General features: G+C 38.3%; 1 long non-coding RNA gene across 1 annotated transcript in view; it reads left to right on the forward strand.

Moving 5' to 3' along the window:
• Window positions 1-18,775, forward strand: part of LOC120755624 (uncharacterized) — a 40,410-nt gene extending 21,635 nt beyond the window's left edge. Inside the window, exons 3-4 of the long non-coding RNA XR_005701840.2 lie at window positions 16,653-16,762; window positions 18,675-18,775. This is a non-coding gene — a long non-coding RNA (uncharacterized LOC120755624). The remainder of the gene's footprint in view (window positions 1-16,652; window positions 16,763-18,674) is intronic.
• The last annotated feature ends 694 nt before the right edge of the window (window positions 18,776-19,469 follow it).

The following is a 19,469-nucleotide window of genomic DNA, read 5'->3' on the forward strand; positions in this document are numbered from 1 at the left end:
GTTGTATAGGACAGGTCTTGCTTAAATACAGGTCTCAGGTTTTGAAGACAATGTGGAATGAAATCAAAAGTGTGTGGTTCATTTGGGATAAAAAAATCTCATGTGTATTTTACAGTAGGTCACTTTTTCCTGTCCTAGTTCAATAAGCCAAGCATACTCTGAATTGCACCATGGGCAAATCTAACCTGGTGATTTAAATGAAACTACATCATCTAATGTGTCTATCCTGTTTCTGAGATCCACTTGCCTATTACAAATATTGCTGTCCTCTTTGTGCTACCTGGGCCAGATTTAGAGGTGATTCCATACCTCCACCATTAAACTTCTCTGATTTTGCCTCCATCTTAAAGTGTTGTCATGGAGCTGTTAGAAGTTTTTCTTCTAGATTTGTGTAGGCACCTTCTTGCAGTATAAGTGAGACAGAAAACACATTTATTCTCATACAGAGTAGTTTATTTTCATTCATTCTTTTCTTATCCTTATATGAGAATATTTTATCCTATGTCTTAACTGATAGCTGACCTTTTCTCCATCTGCTCTAAACCAGGGAAATACAGTGTTTCTTTTGTAATTACATATCTGCTACAAGGTATTTTTCTTCTTTTAGGAGATCAAAACCATTATTGACAGCAGGATGCCGTCTTTTCAATGTTTTAATAAAGAAGCCCACTGTGTTTGCCTGATGCTTTAGCCTGCCAACAGGAGTTTAATAGTCCAGTGGAGCATTAAAAGCAACTGATCATTGTTCAGAACATCTCACTAGCCCTAGGTTATATCAACCTGACAGACAGGACATTAGCTGAGGGCAACCACTCTTCATTAATTGTTTATGCAGATGACCCTCTGGTGGAAAGGTGGGCATTTTCTCATTTGCCTTGGGCAGTGTAAACCAGCCCGAAACAGCCACTGCAATTATAGGATGTTAATGAGGAAGCAGAGAAGAGAGCGGGTGGCGTGGAGAGCACTGCTGCAAGCACAGCAGCACTAAGGGCTTATTCTTGTTCCACTGCAGCCAGTGGTCAAATCCCTGTCGATTTAAAGAGGGGAAGGAGATGTACTCCTGGCTGAGATCCAGACTGGCAGCTTCCCCTGTGTCATATAAGCTGAAGTTGGAGCATGCTGGAATGATATTCTGTCCAGACATAGTGAATGACTGTTCTTTCTCTAATTAGTCTTGCTTCAGACATTTGGGTTGATACATGCAAGGAGAAGCTGAAGCTTCTCTGCCCTGTAGTCTTTACTCGGAGACTTGAGAACTGAGAATACCAGCTGGCTCACAGGTTGTGAGCTGTGCAGGCTGAGATCCGTCATGAGTGGGTTTGTTCACCTGCTGGGGAGATGGCACTTACTGTTGCACTTGAAAGCATCTAGCATCCACAGTCACAATGTCTAGACAGCCTGAAGGGACCGCTTCAGCCTGAATGGACTGAAACATCTGTGTCCCCATCATGGAATTCCTTCAAGGGAGGGTGAGGGGGATTGTTGGAAAAAAAAAACCAGAGACCAAGAATAAAATGACCGTGGGATCAGGATTACATCCCTGTTGGCACAACTGAAAGCTGTGTAAAAAGTACCTTGCATGTTGTAAAAATGAGTCCTTGATTACTTTTTTTCATTTCATCATGTCAGAAAGGCAAAGACTTACTACCTACTCTGAGCTATCCTTGATCAAAAGTTAACTTTTGCTCTGTTAAGTAGTGTAAATCTGATGGTATTCCTTTCTGAAAGCAAAATCTAGTTTGCTTATGTCAGAGGTTGTTTTGGCACTGGGAAAGTTGATACCATGGAATTTTGAGAAGATGTTATCAAGAAGCACATCACTGTGGTCAATTTAAACTCATGGAACTCATGGCATAAGAAATCAGGAGAAGGAGAGTGCTAAAAAAGTATTGCTTATTTTTAATATAAAGAGTTATAAATCTTCCAGGTTGCTTCAAATTTTATTTTTTTTTTTTTTTTTCCTTCCTGTTACTGAAAGATTTCAGTTTATAGCCAGGGCAATTAAAGTTTCCTTAAGAAAATCATTGTCGTCTCCCTGACAAATTGAGTCTTTTCTCAATGCACACTGTACTATGTCCAAAATGGCCACCCATGGAAGAGATTTTTGTGTTTGCAGTTTCCCCCTTTGCAGGACTTGGATCTGTGATGATCTTAACCTTTTTATATAGGTGCCTCCTTTCCTGATTTGGGACAGGCAGTCCTGAGAATTCACATTTCCTCAGCATTTCATATGTCTTGGGTACCTGCAGCACTTGAATCTTCATTCTGGGGATGGAAACTTCATTTTAGTGATATAATAGGGATTTTGCTACCGACAATTTGATCGTGTTTGGATGAACCGACTGCTAAAATCAAAACTGGGGTTGAAGTAGCGGCTAAATGTCACCTTTAGCAAATGATTTGCTTTTCTCAGGAGACTTTTTATTTATGCTGTCTGTAAGTGATAAATATTTCCTCGGTCAGAGGGCAGTCTGTCTTGGCCTGTCCCCTGCCTCTGCCCTGTGCTCCCTGGCATTGCCACTGGAACCCAACTGGCATTCAGTGGACAGCACGCTGACAGGTAAAAGATTAGTATTAAGAGAAAACATAGATAGTAAGGCAGGTACTGAACACTTGTACAAAGGCTGAAACTGGAATGAGACAAAGCATTTAATGGGTAAGCAAGACAATTCTGAGGATGTAATGTAGGTAGTTCTTTTTATCCTTTAGAAAAGGACATTTTCTTGTTGCAAAAGGTATCTCCCCCATTTACCTTCAAAAGCATCTATTTGTTTGATACATTCTATTAATTAAAACCAAGCACTTGTCTTACGCTTGCCTAACAAGATCAAATATCTACATTACTGAGGTGTCTTTTGTTTGCTGTTTGTGATTCTACAATGAACTTATGAAGTGGCAACTGGCCATCTTTTTGTTTCGAGCTACATATCCAAAAACAGGCTCAGAGGGAAGCAAAATCATAGTGCAGAAATATTGAAGTGAATCATTCAACATGTTCAGATCATTCCCTTTGTCAGCACTCAGTTGGAAGAACAGCTAATTTGGTACAAGGTAAGTAAAGGGGATGCCTGATAATTGCCAAATAACATGTACTATGCATAAAATACTGTCAGGCAAGGGCAGTGAGGAAGCACAGGAGAATGGTGACTCAGCCATGAGTGTCTGAATCACAACGCCTCCTGGATCCACTCTGTCAATGCCATTATAGAGCAGGGTTTTAGGGGTTTGTTTTTTCTAGCACTTTTTCAGAGCTGTGACTAAAATCATAGAATGATTTGGGTTGGAAGGGACCTTATAGATTATTTAGTTCCAAGCCACCTGCTGTGGGAAGGAGTCTCTTTCACTGAATCAGGTTGCTCAAAGCCCCATCCAGCCTGGCCTTGAACACTTCAATGGATGGGGCATTCACAATTTCTCTGATCGACCTGTTTCAGTATCTCATCACCCTCACAATAAGGAATTCCTTCCTAACGTCTAATCTAAACCTATCCTCTTTCAGTTTCAAGTCAGTGTCACTTGCCCTGTCACTACAGGTCATTTTGAAAAGCACCTGCCCATGTTTCTTGTAGGCACCCATTAGGTACTGGACGGCTGCTCTAAGGTCTTCCCAGGGCCTTCTCTTCTCTAGGCTCTTCTCAAGCCAAATTCCCTCAGCCTGTTTCCATAGGAAATGTGCTCCAGTCCTCTAAAAATCTTCATGGACTCACTCTAGCTGATCTATGTCCTGCTATATATTGGGGGTCCCAGAAGTGGATGCAGTGCCCCAGGTCGGGTCTCATGAGAGTAGAGAAGAATCCCTTCTTTTGGAGCAGCCCAGGATACAATTAAATTTCTGGGCTGTGAGCACACATTGCAGAGTCATGTCAAGCTTCTTACCCACAAACACCCTCCAGTCCTTTTCCTTAGGGCTGCTCTCCATCCGTTCTCCATGCAGCCTGTGTTTGTGCTTGGGACTGACCTAATGCTAACTTTAGTGCATATTTGCCTCCTTTTATCTGCTTTACAAATGAATGGGCTGTGTAAGACAATGTGGAGAGGCTCTTCCTTAACATGGCAGTAGTAATACAAGTGGTTTAGATAGGGCTGCTTTAAATTGTAGACTGAGGTTAAGTGCAGTTGACTGCTTCAATTGAACTGAAGTGCAGGAATTAACAAAAATAAGCATCACGGATTAGTGTCTAAATTGTGGCTCTTTAGAGAGCTGGGAAATGGGTTCAGATTCACCAGACCAAAATTCCAGGTAAGCTACTGGGCCAAATGTTTGTTATTTCCTGTGTCTTGAAGAGCTTGAATGAGGCAGTGGGGAGCACCTTGCACAGGGTATGAGTAGAATGTACCAGCGGTATTTCTAGTCCAAACCATACTTATTCCAGGTAGTTACCAAAAACACCTGGATACAAGAAGGTTACTGCTTATCTTTATTCAGCTATGGCTATTGCAGAAAAGGGGGAAACTATAAATTCTGCTAGTGAAACAGTTAAAAATGCCTGCAAAACTCTTACATTTTCTCTGTCTGCACTGGTAACAGAATACTGTACAATGATGTGTGAGTGGATAGGGTGTCTTTTGTCAAGTAAGGAGGAAAGCTGTTATGGCCCATTGTATTAAAGTTGCCACATCCTTTGACTTTTTGCTCATACCACTCCCCTCATCAGTGTACTTGGACCATGTAGCTTGTGCACTTTCCCATGACTGGCACATGACTGTATGGAACTTGAGATATAGATTTAAGGATACTGTTTTACAGTCACTATTCCTATGTACTTCAACTTCCAATCAGGACATTTAGATACTGAACTCTGTAATATGTCTTGAAGGCTTGGGCAGAGTTAGGGCGAAGAGGAATGTGATTGGTCTTGTCCATGTCCTCAGGTCCCATAACTGGCAGTTTTGAATAAGTTTCTCTGTTGGGATGGGATGGAATCATAGGATAATGCTATGATGCTGACAAGGCAGAAATCTAAAACTCCCGATCTCCTAATTTCATTTAATGATGTCATTATGAATTTTTTATGTTTCTACTCTCTGGGCTAAGGCAACAGCTTCTGCTGTTGCTTCTTATGTGAGCTTGACTTACACGACTAAACGGGATGTAAAGCTGGAAACTGTCAGAATAATCTTTCCATTAAACTGATGGTCCTTTTAAATGGGGTCTGCTTTCTTTTAATGGTAGATGGTATAGCAGTGCAATGGAATGCAAATTATTTTTTCTTCTTAGTTTAATCTTCTTAGGGAAAGTGGTAATCCTCTGCTAATTTCCTCCATCAGAGCAAGCAAAAGTCTCAATCACATTTGTAGCTGGAGCAGAACAGCACTCAGCATTCAGATTATGCTAATAACCATTTAGATTACTTCTTCTTTGGCATTTATTCATATTGGGGATCCAGCAAGTAAGTCTTTCCACTCTGAATTTATGTGTTTAATCCACATTATTTTCATTAATACCTTTGCGAGATTTGACGTGCAACTGTCTGGCTCCTTGCCTTGTTGACAGGTAAATGTGAAACAATGGTGTGGTCCCTCCAATGCATCTGAATCCTTAACCCATATGTCCTAGTCTTTCTTACTCTGACCTGGCAGAGACAGGTGTGAGAGGGACTGCCAAGTGTCACCTCAAGCAGGGAGCATATCTTACTAAAAACGTTGTGCAGGTAGATGAGGTTCAGGTCATATGCTTATGGCATTTGTGTTATGTCATCCAAACTTAATACTGAAGATGGACTGCACCATGTTTATAAATACATACAGAATGCCAGAAGAAACCTCGTAAAACAAGAGTTATAACCTGTGGTCTATGCTATTGATTGCCATGTACACTGAAATGCTAGTTTTGGAGTAATATGATCTTACGCAATACAAACTCTTACACTATAATTTGTTCTGTGTCTAAACTGAAAATTTATTAGTCTTTCCTGTTTTCTTATTGCATGGAAGTGCAAACGCTTTTCCAGGCATATATATAAATAATAAAATATGTTAAGAATGGTTGAGGCTAAGCCAATAGGATTGCCACTCATGTTTTGATATACCTTTTCCTTTCTTGTCAGCTTTCCCCTCTGAGCAATTCTTGATGGACTTGTTTTGCAGCTGATAAGTAGCTGTGAGAGTGACACCAAATACAAGTTTCTCTGCAGTATCTCCTTAACAATGAAGAGAAAGAGTTATCAGTCGTTTGTAACTGTGTTCTTTGGGTGAAAGATCTCCTTTCGCATCAAGGTGTGCATGAATTGCTTAACTCATTTAAGATGATTTTAAGGAGTTTTCATAATCCAGATATTTTAATTCTAAAAATTGATGGATATTGGAAAACCTGACCTGAGAGTGCATTATGCCACTGTGCACAGGTTCAAAAGGGATGACTGGAATTTAGGAAGGAATTTCCTTTACTCAGAATAAGCTTTCAAAAGATACATGGAAACCTGTTACAAGCTCTCTGTGGAGTCAAAAGTTCCTCAGTGTAGATCTTGCTTAGAGCTAAATTAGGTGTATACTTGTCCGCATTCAGTCAGTCCCTTAACACCTACACTTTGCAAGAGAAACACAGTATCTTCTTTGGCCAGAAGCTGGAAATTAGCTGGGACCAGGAAAAACATGCAATAATGAAATAACACCACATTACGCTAATAAGAACGTTGCCCTTGAAAGCAAGATAAGGAGAAGTCTTTACAAATATGTTTTTCTTACTTCTGTTTACTCTTTTTTTTTTTTAAAAAAAATTTTTTTAGAATCAACAATTTGAAATCTCAATTGAATCATTGCCCTTTTTTTTTCATGTTTAAATTTGAAGTTAATTGAAACAGCTTAAAATATTTGGGTTGGTATTCTACTAATAATTATTTTTTAGCCTTCTGTTTGCAACATAATATTCAAATTTATCACATAATATTCAAAGTCAAACCTTCAGGAACATTAGGAAGCATCTTCTTAATTATGCAGTGAAGAGAACATTTGATATATTTTGTTGATAGAGTGGCTAAGTTGTGAAACCATTATGTATTTCCTACGACTGGAGAAAACTTTCCTCTAAGACCCAAGATCAACAAAACACTTAAGCAGCTGCTTATGAGATGAAAACCCATCCCAAGACATTTTTTAAAATACCGCTTTTAATCATCTTTGGAATTCTCATTTACTGTTTTATTTAGGATCCTTGGGAATGAAGGAAGCAGAGAAAATTTTGTAACAATGTTGTTCACAGATGGAAAAAAAATCCCTGAGGAGAAGCACAACAAGAGTTTTTAGTTTCATTTCTGTACTGTTTTCCAGTACAGGTTTTAGATAAATGGATGTTGAAACACAGGGATAATTTACTCTACCAATTACCCAGTTCATTTTATTATTTTTTTTCCAAATGTGCCATTGAGCTAGACCACTAATAGTTTCATCAATGAAGTTCTCTCTCTCTCAGTCACTAACCTAATTGTTCAAATATTTGTTTTTACAATAGAAGAGTTTGGATGCATTATCAAGACTGAATTATTTGTTTTGGTACAGATTCCAAATGCTAAATATTCAGCAGAAATCTGCTTTCTCTTTTGCACAACACTCAAGGAATCATCTTGCATTCTTGTTTGTTAACAGATCATAACCACTACTTTCATCAATACCATTATCAAGGTAGTGGAAGGTTCTGTCTCATGGGAGGAATAGTGACAATTGACTCTGGTTCTGAAGAATTTTTAAGATATACTGGCAAGAAGTGGGCAGGGAAACAAATTAGAGAAGTGGTTTGCATAAAATCAGGGGTAAATGGCAGAATTCAGGTGTCTGACTCACACGTAGCGTCTTCTCAGTGCACCGTTTATTTTGGACAGATATATATTTGCATCTGCATACACACTCAATCTCTGCTAATGTGCAGCCCTGTACTTACAAATTGTTCTCTTTCTGAATATCATAAGGATTATCACATCCTTAAGAGGATGACTGAAATACCCAATGATCTGTTAGGGGGGTACCAATTAAAGTTTTAATGCTGTAACAGCTGTTGTCTGCTTGTAAATGATTTCTCCTAATTTTGGGATTTTCTGTTAGCACATAAAATGCTTTGTTAATAAATGTGAAAGTCCCTGAGGAATTCTGTGCATTAAACTTTAATAATTGAAGAGTGCAGAGGAATAGCTGAAATGAAAATGACTGCATTATGGAACAACTTTTAATATGTGCCAAATCTACTAACGATCATAAACTCCCATGATATAGCATTTATTTTGGGTTGGGATTTTTCCTTTCTTTTTTTACTTTCTTCCACTTTGTTTTCTTTTTTTCTGCTTCTGAAGTGATAAGGTCTCAAATCCCTGAAACAAGTTAGCTAGGATAGATTATTTAGAAAATTGAAGTTCCTCTTAAATACTCTATCTAATAAGATATTCTGCTACCTTGCAGTACATGTCTGCTAGTTTTGGCAAAACTATGACCTTTTGCATCATCTGAAATCTTGGCCCACCATACCATATACCATTGAGTTGGAGGTGTTAGCCCTTTCCTTTCAAGCCTTCTTTTCCTATTTCCTTGAAATCCTCACTTCAAATCGAATTTGACACAGTGCTGGAAAATGCAGCCTAGGCAAGTGAGTAGTCTGTTGAGGATATGAAATACCCAACAATCAGGATTACTGTGAGTAAAAAATTTCCATATTTTACGTTACATATAAGAAAGACTAAAAGGCCCAAATTTACCGATGATTCAGAAAAGAACAACTTTTTCTAAAAGTGTTTTTGAAAGTAGACATTTTGCCAACTTCCGTATTTACAAGGGCTATAGAGGTATATGATGATCCTAATGATAATGATAATAACAGTAGTAGAATTAATAATAATACTTTAAAATATATACCTCCATAAGTAATATAGCCAAAACAACAACAACAAAAATAAGATATTAAAAGTAGTAATGTAACTGGATGTAATAAACAAAATCCTGTGCATTCCAGACTCCCAGCATACCAATTTTGTGGGGCTGATCACTGCATTAGCAGACATCAGCCTCATTTGATAACATTGCTGCTCCCTTTGGGTTGTGCTATACAGGCTGGCCACAGTATTTTTATCCTCACAGGTTTGTTCACCTTGTATTTCAGAGAATTAGCAGCACTAGCTGTTGCCCTAGATCATGCACCTCTGAGCTGCTGCCAAGGGAGCTCAGTATGTTTTGTGTTCAGCAGTGGCTCCAGTGTGTTTTTAATTTAGACAAGTCAAACTGATGCATATATTTTCCACTAGAGCACTAATTTGTTTACTGCATCCTCTGTGTCTCTGTGCTAGTCACATACATTATGCATACTGTACATGCTGTCAAATCACTGCAAGGCCCAGGGGTAACCTCCCTCAGAGTCACTAGCAGGTTTAAAACTGTCCACAGCTGCACATGAGTGGTTTCCCTGTCAGGATCAGTGCCTGAGAGGATCTCGTCCTGTAGTCCCTGACAGCTTGGCCCCCAGCAGGGCATTTGTGAGGAGAAGCAGGCTGGGGTTCCCAAGTCAGCTGGGGCTATCACTGTTTTGCCCTTGTGCTCCTTCAGCTGACAGCAGCTGAACAGAACCACTGCTGCACTGTCCAGAGTGATTGTGCTGAGGTGGGCTGGAGCCACACACTTCTCACTTCTTACACTGGAGGAGCTGCACTGGTAGAGATCATCCAGACCAGAGGCTTTCCTTGGTCACACACTGGAAATCTCAGTGGTTTTTTTTTGCTTTGGGAAATTCAGTTGCATGCCGTGTTTCCAATTTTGCATCAGAAACATATTTGGGAGAATACTTTCTTTCAGGGGCTATGAGAGGAAAGAGAGGTGTCCCCTACCATGCAATGCCTTGCATAGAGCAGTCCAAATGGAGTAGACTTCCATAATTTCTTACCAGGATAGAAAAGATATTTTTTTGCTGATCAGCTTGAGTACAAGTACTGCTTTCTTTTTCAAAAGGTATTTAATTGCACACTTCAAAAGCTTTTACTTTGAAAAAAATAATAACTTTATTGGTTTTGAAATAATATATCTATGAAGTAGGATTCATTTGGCTTCTTTTTCATAATTAGCACAAAACCAAATTAGTACAACATCATAATTATGTCTTAATTATTCTAATAACTTTCATTTTTCTTTTAATCTTGATTCCTTTTTCTGCAGAGTAGAAGACAATCTAAACAATGAGTTAATTCATTACTCTAAGCTCCTTACTCTCTTTCTTGTTCTTTCTATCCCCTCTTTTCAGATCATTGGAACTATGAGATAATCAGGGCAAGATTTCATTTGCTAGCTCCTTCTTATCTTCCAAGTCCCCCATTTTTCTCACTTTTTTTCTCTCTCACTTTTATGCACACCTTATCTATATTTAAGTCACTTAAGAGCAGATAGAATAGGAAGAGAAGTAAAAAGGAGCCCTATCCTATTATTAGTTTCTCAGTGAGTGAATTTCTGCAGTTCTTTCTGTAGCCTGTTGGAATCAATGGAGCTCTATTGAAATGTTCTTGCAGAACTCCTGTCTCCATGAGAGCCACCAGAGACCTCACTATGCTTTGCCGTTTGGATCTGCTGCATAGAAAAAATGGAGTTTTGTAGTACTGAGAGCAAGAAAATCTGTGCCCCCCACACGATTCATAATTAGCAGCACTCCTTCCTACCTACTGTGGATTTCACCCTCAACTGCCACTCCCTGGAAGCTGGGAATTAAATCTGGTGATGGAGAGGGAATTATCTGCTGCCTGCAGCTTTGCAGTGTAGGCTTATTCAAACACATCAGATTAAAATTTATTTCACATGAGAGAACAGTGGAGAACTCTTGCTGGTGCTGTGCTGGTCTGAGGGGTTCAAACAAGATCTGGAGTAAGAGAATGTTGCTCTGAGAAGATCTACCAGTGCAAATAAACTGGATCAGTTTATTTATTCTTTCACTGATAAGCGACAGAAGAAAGATTTGCATTGCCTTTTGCAGGCAGACATAAGCATGCTCTGCCTGTGGATTAGAAGCTAATATATTTTATGTTTAGATGTACTTATGGTGCTTGCAAGGCTGGATGTAGCTATGTGCTTCTGCTTCATAAATATCTACAGTCAGAAAATTTGAGTCGGGTGTTGTCCACGGTGGGGGCCTGAACATCATGGAGGCTTGAAGAGACCTATTCCTCAGCACAGTAGCAGACATTCATTCCTGACTGTGTTTCTCCTTCCCTCTCATCTCTCTCCTCTTCAACATAAGTTTATTCAGCAAGTTGACTTAGAGAGCAAATTTGCCTTAGAATGTCTCCTAAAAGTGGTTAGGTGGACTTCTTTTAGGCAGCAGAACCTGCATCATCTCCAAAGGAGTGCATGAAAATGTGGTATTGTTTTGCTAAGTGTTAGCAAAACAATAATTATTAAAGATAATTATTGAAGATAAAAAAGTCTTGTGTTGCATTTGAGCCTATGCTCTTTTACTGTGACCATTGAAAATATGTCTCCCGTGTAATAAGTTATACTTCTGTAAGCTCTTTAATATATGTAGTAGTAGCTAATGATGCAGAAATGCTGAGTCCGTTATAGTAAAAGAGAGTTTTGGCTTTAATTTCAATGAAACTAGAATTTCATATGGAATTTCAGTGTAAATGGAAAACAGAAGGGAATAGTAACTATAAATTCTGCTAGGAAATGGTGAAATATGAAAATAATATTCAGTATTTAAGGTAATATAAGTTTTTGCCTGAGCATGATTTGCAAGATTTGACTTAAAAAAGAAGCATGCTAGCTTGCAGGGTTGTTGTTAGTATATATTCATGGTCTTATGAAGCTGTCATTATACAATTATATTTTTTCTCCATCTCTTTTTCTTCTTTGCATCTTTGGTGTATTTTCTATTTGAGCCTATGAAAATATTTTTCTCTCTTTTCTTTCTCTTTCTGCTCCTTTTCCCCTCCACCTCCTTAACCTCATCCTCTCCTTTTTCTTCTCTGCTCCCCTCTTGTGCCTCTAGAACATGCCCACCTGTATGCTAAACCCCGTGCCATTTCCACAATCTAAACAACTGCATTAACTCAGAGCGGTGAGCTTCTATACAGCTCTGATGTCTTCTGAGAAAAAGCACACCTATACAAATCACACTGAGGAATGCATTATTTTTAGACATTGGCTTATCAGTGTCTGCAAAGTGCTGAGCATCTCCTCCAAGCTGCTAACATTACCTAATCCCATCAGTGTTGAAGAAGGCACGCAGAATATCTGAAAGTCACCCTTAACCCCACTTCCAGTCCTAATCAGGGTGATGAATGAATTATGAGAATGATGACACTCTTATCAACTCCAGTAGATCTGTCACATTGAATCATAATGCATCTGTAGGTGGCTTTGTATTTGTTTGTTTTAAAAAAAAGCCTGTGAACTTTGGAGTACTCTTTGGAGGAAATTAAAAAAAAAAAAAAGCAGGTAATTTTTGGATATGTTTGACTTCAGTTTAAAAGAATGCATTTAATAATAAGATGCAAGTTTTCTTCTCTGCTTCTGTTTTACACTCTTCCAACATACTTCACTGGCATTCTTCTTCTGTTTCTCAGTCTGGCTCCACAGTGAGTAGTAAACACTGCAAGAAGGCTGTAATTACTGCTTGCACAAGTCAAATCCAACTAAAGATCGATTTTAAAGTGAGAAAGAGGCTGCTAAGGTGACAGATAACTACAGCTTGGCTTCTGAACCCTTTGAGTTCTTCCTAGTGTTTTGTGTCAGATTTGGAAGCAAAGCAAGGCCGTGAAATAGTGTCAATAGCATCATGGGGACAACAGGTGAAAGGACTGAGGGTTTTGCTTTGTGGGTGGGAAAGGAGATGTGTGGACATTGGAATTTCACAGCCAGATTAAAATCATGGAAGGCAAGTCTTGGGATTAGAAACTTTTGTCCACTGCTTGGGCAAATCAACGAATTGCTTTAGCAGTCTTTTAAAAATACTCTTTTTAGAGAGTTGCAGCTAATGACTGAGGATGTTTCTGGTAGTGAATCACAAAATAGTGCACAGTGATGCTAGAATTAAACTATTTCATCTGTGTCCTGCCAAATTAAATGTAAAGTGATATTTTTCATCTGAATCCTGACAGATTAGTATTTTTGTGGAACAAAGAATATGTAGCATAATAAATATATTTTCTAGAAACTTATAAATGGACATCTAAATTTTGGATGGTGTCAGGCAAATTAAGTAAATACTTGTTTCTGAAATGCTGATTATATTAGAGTGTAGATTTTCTAGTAAGGTTAGATTTGAAGCCTAGATTTACTGTTGGGGGATCCTGGAAGACACCAGATTAAACATGAACCTTCAAAGTTGCTTTGCGAAAAACAAGGGAAATGTTATCTGGGGCTGCATTAGGGGTGTGGCCAGCAGGTTGGAGGAGATGATCCTTCCCTTTAACTCAGCCATGGTGAGGTCACTTCTGGAAGGCTGTGTCCAGTTTTGGACTCCCCAGTACAAGAGGACGAATGGATGCACTGAAGTCCAGCAAAAGGTCATGAAGAGGTTTAAGGGTCTGGACCCTCTTTCCTGTGAGGAAAGACTGAGAGAGATGGGCCTGTGCAGCCTAGAGAAGTCTCATGGGAACCTCATTAATGTGTATAAATACCTGAAGGGGAGAGTGCACAAGGTCTGAAGCCAGAGTCTTGCCAGTGGTACCAGTGACAGGAGCAGAGGTGATGGACACACACTGAAACACAGGCAGCTCTCTCTGAACATTAGGATACACATTTTTACTGTGAGGGTATCTCCATCTCATATTCAAAAAGCCACCTGGACTTGGTCCTGAGACACCAAATTCTAGGTGGTTCTGTTTAGGCCAGGTGTTGGTCAAACCTTGAGAGTTCCTTTCCAAACTCAGCCAATTTGTGCTTTTGTATGGATTTTCCATAGAGTTGTAATAATTGCATTGGACCTTTACAAGTGAGAGAAGGGCATGGTCTGCTTAAGATACCCATAATCACTTACTTGTATCTCATGCCGTGTTTGTAAAGTTTTTGGAGAGAGTTAACTAAAGTTTGTTAGAAACACTAAGTTACTCTGCCTTCATTTCCCCTCTCTCATTTTTTCAATAATTTTAATATTGCTCTCTGGGTTCTCCTGCTGCATCCCATTTACAGATGAATTGTGAAAACCTAAGGGCCTATAATGCATACTTTTGCAAAAACACTTCTTGCTGGGGGCTAGCAGGAGCTTTGAAAAGTGGTCCAACACATCACACAGCACTCACAGAAAACTGGCAGCAGTGGAAAAGTAGCAGTCATATTTGGCGTGTGCCACTAATTTTGGTTGAATCTTCTGTTTGTATAGAAATGATGGTCTTGTCAAAGCCAAGGGCTGGCTGAGTATCTTCAGTAGGGAAAGGCCTGTCCTATCCTTTACTTCTTATTTTTTCTGTGACTAGAGACAACTTACATGGTTTATGTTTTCCAGATGACAAATGAAGAGCTAAATTTCTCTGCCCCAGAGGTGGGTCATGAAGGCCCTTAGTGAAAACATTGTGTAAATACATTAAATTTAATATTTTGTTTATCTGTATCATGGAAATGACCTGCAGCCAAGATCAGAATTGCATCCTACTGAACACAATGATCAAGGGAATCAGTCCTTAGGAACTGAAATCACGAAACTTGATGCTTGGTTCTGACCCCTGGCAAAACTGTATTCTGCCTCGTCAAGATAAAAAAGAAAATTGCAAGAGCTTGGATGTAGACCAGTTCCTCCTAGGATGCCTCTTAATGAAAATTTCTTCATACATATAATCAAATGAACCAGCCAAACAAATCTTCAGACAAAAGATAGAAACCCACATCTTTCTCCTCTCATTTGTATGCTTGCATTGCCTTCTTAAAATGATGCCACCTGCTTCCTTTAGGTAACACTTTTATTTGCAACGATTTTTCTTGAACATATTCCAGTTCAAGAAGAACATGCTCTTCTGCTTCTGGTAAAAAAAAATCCTCAAACCCAAGACTTTAATGTAGGGACAATCTATCTGTCAATATACACCAGATGTGTTGACCATAAAATTTATTTAGTATTCTGCACCCATATTTTCTCATGAGGCAGACTAATGAGAAAGGAAAATAGATAAGGGAAATGTCAAGGAGAATTGCAGTGAAAATTTAGATTGTTTTCCAGATAGGTAAATAGAAATGGGGATAAAAAGCGGAACTTTCTGCCACAATTGCTTCTGCTGTACAATATCAGACAGTTTGAAAAACAGTATTTCAGAACTAAAAAAGCCCTTCATTATAGAAGCCTGGCTGCCTGCACCAAATCTGTAGCTAAGCATATTCTCACCCTGTGCCTGACAGGAAAGGTAATCACAGACATGACTTGTAGCCCATAAACATTATTACCTAGTATATTCTAGTTCAGTTATGAAGGACGTCTCTGAGAACTTGTACAGTTTTAAAGAATATATTATTGAAGACAAATTTTTGAAACACTAATCCTGTAGGAAATTGTCATCTTCAGTGATGGAAAAAAAGAAATGTAACATCTGCAGGGTCCTGTATGTTGACTGATGTCCAGACGTCTTTATCAATCATCATTCAAAATAATTCATCTACTCAGGCTGTGCTCATAAAAGTATCAGTTGTCCCAATGCCCCAATAAAATTTATCCATTTATGAGTAACCCCCTTCTTCTTTTCTCTACTTGTTTCAGACTATTATTTGAAAAAAAAAAGTTTCACTCTTTTATTATAAGAAGATGGTGTACAGCAAAGGAGAGAGACACAAGCTAGGATGCAGGAGAACTGGTGTTTATGTTAAGATCTCCCACTGATCTGATGACTCTGCCAAGTTAGGTGTCTTTCTTTTTTTTTTTTTTTTTTTTCCTGTTTCCAAGCTGATGATAATGATACTGGCCTTCAGTAAAGTGATTTTTACTTGCTGAAGATATGAGTTATGTGAAAGTCATGCATTTCAGCAACTAATGCAAGGCAGAGAGTCTCCTGTTGTACTCAATCCCTACTCCCTCTTGCTTATAAAGTTAGATTAAAAAAATGATGGTAGCAGATAAGCAGTTGCCTTCTTCATGCATAGATACATAGATCATCTCAACCAGATGGGAACAAGGAACAGATGTTCTCTAAACATATGTGCAAAAGAAAAAAATTAAAAGTGTGAATGTTCATAAGCAATGAATAAAAGGAACAAAGTATGATTTCAAGACTCAAACAAGTATTTGTAAGGCCTGATCTAGGCATTTTCATCTAGCTCTAGAAATAGCACATTTGAGAATATGAAAGGATTTAGGGATATTTATTCTTTTTGACTCTGAGACATGAAGACATTCATCTAAGTGTCCTCAGAACATGTGTCCAGTCTTTTCAGAACAAGAATATGATGGCTAACTGGATGTTGTGTCAGGACATACATCTGTTTGCATTTAGGCTTCTCTCTGCACATGGTGGGCTTTGTAATTTAGACAAAGCCTACAAAACTTTTTCTTTCCACATTCTTTCTGTTCTTAAACTAATTTTCTTATAATTCAGTTTCAGTCACCTTGCAATGTCTCAGGATTTCTGTTTTTGTCAAAGTGAGCACTAAAATACTTACAGAAAACTGAATTTTTCTACTACTGCTGCATTTCCCTTCCTTCAAACAATCTGGTTACATTTCACTTAAAATTTCTCTTAACAAATTTTTCAATCATAATACCATTCATTTCACTGCAGATCTACAACGTACCACAGAAGAAAGTTAAGTTGAAGTCAAGCCTCTAATTGTAAAGATATTTTTTCACTACCTGACAAGCGTTGCTCATTAGCAACATTACAAATACAAGGTAAGTTGCTGAGCTTAGATTAAATATCTTAAATCACTACATGCTACCTCCTTTTGTCATTGAGTGGGTTGAAAAAACAACTATGAGCTTTGCTAAGATGCAAAGAAAATACAATGCAAAATAGATAATAAGGTGGTGTGGGTTTTTTAATTTGTTTGTTTGTTTGTTTTTTGGTTGTTGTTGTTGTTGGCTTTTTTGTTGTTTGTTTTTTTTTTTTCTGTAAGCATAATTAGATTTTCAGTGTTAGGATGTTGATCTTGTTCAAGCTTCTGGAATTTGAGAGATATTATTGTGTTTTGTTTTTTTTTTTTTTTTTCCTAGAAATGTAAAAGCAAATATGAAATATGTTTTTTTCTCAGTATATACACTTGTAAAATGTCATGAAAATATGACTCTTACTTGTTTAAAGCTTTTGGGGGTATGGGTGAGAAGTATGTTAAAATACATATAGTTCTTCAAACCTTTTCGCACAATTATATTTTTCCCATTTGGTTGTAGAAGTCCCAGATTCCATGCCAAATGGGAAGATCTACAAGTGTTTTTCTTTGATGAATGCTGTTTTAAAATATATTTCACTCTTGGGGAAATATACCCATATGATGTATTTTTTACACCATCAGTAGCAAATTCATCTTAACAAAGATTATTGTCTCTGCTTAGAAATCTTCACATTTATGGATGAAAGCTGCTTCAAAAGGTCAAAGACATGAGTTCTCTTTTTCACACTAACTTGAGCAAAGCAAAGGTGAAAGCAGTAAAATATCTTCAAGCTCGCTTGGCACCTGATCAGCTCTGATTTACAAGGATGTTCATATTGCTGCTATTGAATTAAAACATTTTCACTAGCCTGCTTTGATTTAGATATGTTTCTAGACCAGTTAACTGGAAGAAGTAAATAGGTATTTAGCGTTTAATAGATATGATTATCATTTTTATTTAACTTATTAGTAAAGCTGGGTAGCAAATGCCTCAGCCTCTGAAGCGTTTGGAATTTAGGAAGAGTGTTCCTATGCCACACAAGGAAAATATTATATATACTCAGGGGTTTTGTGTCTGTATGTGTGTCTGTGCACACATATAGACCTTGTAAGAAAAGATGGTGGAAAATTCTTGCTGTGTAGCCTGCTGGTGAGAGTATTTAATGAGAAATATAAGCCCAGAGCAAATGAGCTGAACTTAAGTAATGCTTATGTCTGCAATACTAAGTTGTGTGCAATGAGTCTTCTGTCTGCTCAGGAGGTCTGCACTGTGCCTGTGGGCCCCTACCTGAGAAATGATTAGAAACAATCTGCTGTGAAAAGTTTTATTTCTGTGAATCAGTGAATCACAGAAAGCATTTGGTTGAAAAATTCCCAGTCTTTCTGTTTAGTTATTTTGGCATTTTCTTCTTGTGTCTTCCATTCTTTATCCCCTCTCTTTTCAGAGCATATTTTTCAAAAACTGTTGCTTTCAGATAAATCTGTTGAAATTTTAACAACAGTGATTCTTCAGACATCTGTCACAACATCTGGACTTGGAGTCCTGAGAATAGCTAGCATACTCCCTCCCGTCCTCCTCATTCATATTAAAAATCAGAATGGGTATGTAATGTTTTTTCTGCTACCTCTGTTAGTATGTAACATATGAGGGTCTCCACAGGAAAAAAGATCTCTTGGAGAAGGTGAGTACACAGCTCTCAAGGGTGTGAAGTGTGGTGGGCAAGCAGAGCCTGGGGTATTGGATCCCGCCTCTTCTGCAGCAGTTTTCTGCCCTTGCTTGGCTTCCCTCTTGCTGTCTTGTTCCAGCTGCTTTTTCCTGTCTCCACAATTGCAGCTGGCTCTTGTGTTTATGTTCAGATACTTTTTCAGCAGTGAATTGCCTCTGATGCCTTAAAGTGGCTTCAAGCTTCTTTTTCTCTGTGTTTTTTTTCCAGCTTCTCATGCTGTGCAGCTACAGGATATGGACAGGAAGGTCCAGGTTGCCAGATGTGCCCAAAGCAGATTTTGTCCCAACAGTCTTTTTTTCTGGTCAAGCTGAACTTTATTATTATTATTATTATTATTTTCCCCAGATATATCAGCTCTTCTGGCTAGGCTGGGTTTTGCATGGTGAGCTTTAATGAACTCACTGAAAGATTCAGGCTGGTTCATCATATCTAATTTAGCTACCTTTGCAGTCAGTACTCCACAGTAGACAGTGCCATGCTGTCCTAAACTAATGATTGCTGCTTTTCTGATCTAAACATTCAAAACTACTTGGACAGACCAAGCAAAACCCATTTCTCAATATATTTATCATTCTGATTTTGTCTTCAAAATAAGGCACATGATTAGCTGAAAGAATACTGTTCATAATTTCTGCAACTTAATTTCTTTATCTGAAATAAACACAAAAATTTCTAATATGTTTTCAAAGTTTTTGTGGGTAAATTCAGAAATGGAATGTGAGCTTGGTGAGGAGGCAAAGAACAGCACAAACAGAGAAAACACTATCTCTCTCACAAACTTGAGTGTTGGCCCTTCAGGTTCCATGCACACTCTTCTTCCTAACCTAACCAAGCCATGAATCTTACACAGCCAACAAATGTTACCTGGAGACACTTGCATACAGCTCGTGCATGGCCAATTTGTGTGTCTTGATGGAGAAACACACTTTAGTGTGTGTATTTTTTGTACTAATGTACACTGGTTATATCTTGAGAGAAGCATTTGGATGCTGAGCACCCAGT

Source organism: Hirundo rustica, chromosome 1, assembly GCF_015227805.2.
Source record: "Hirundo rustica isolate bHirRus1 chromosome 1, bHirRus1.pri.v3, whole genome shotgun sequence".
NCBI lineage: Eukaryota > Metazoa > Chordata > Aves > Passeriformes > Hirundinidae > Hirundo > Hirundo rustica.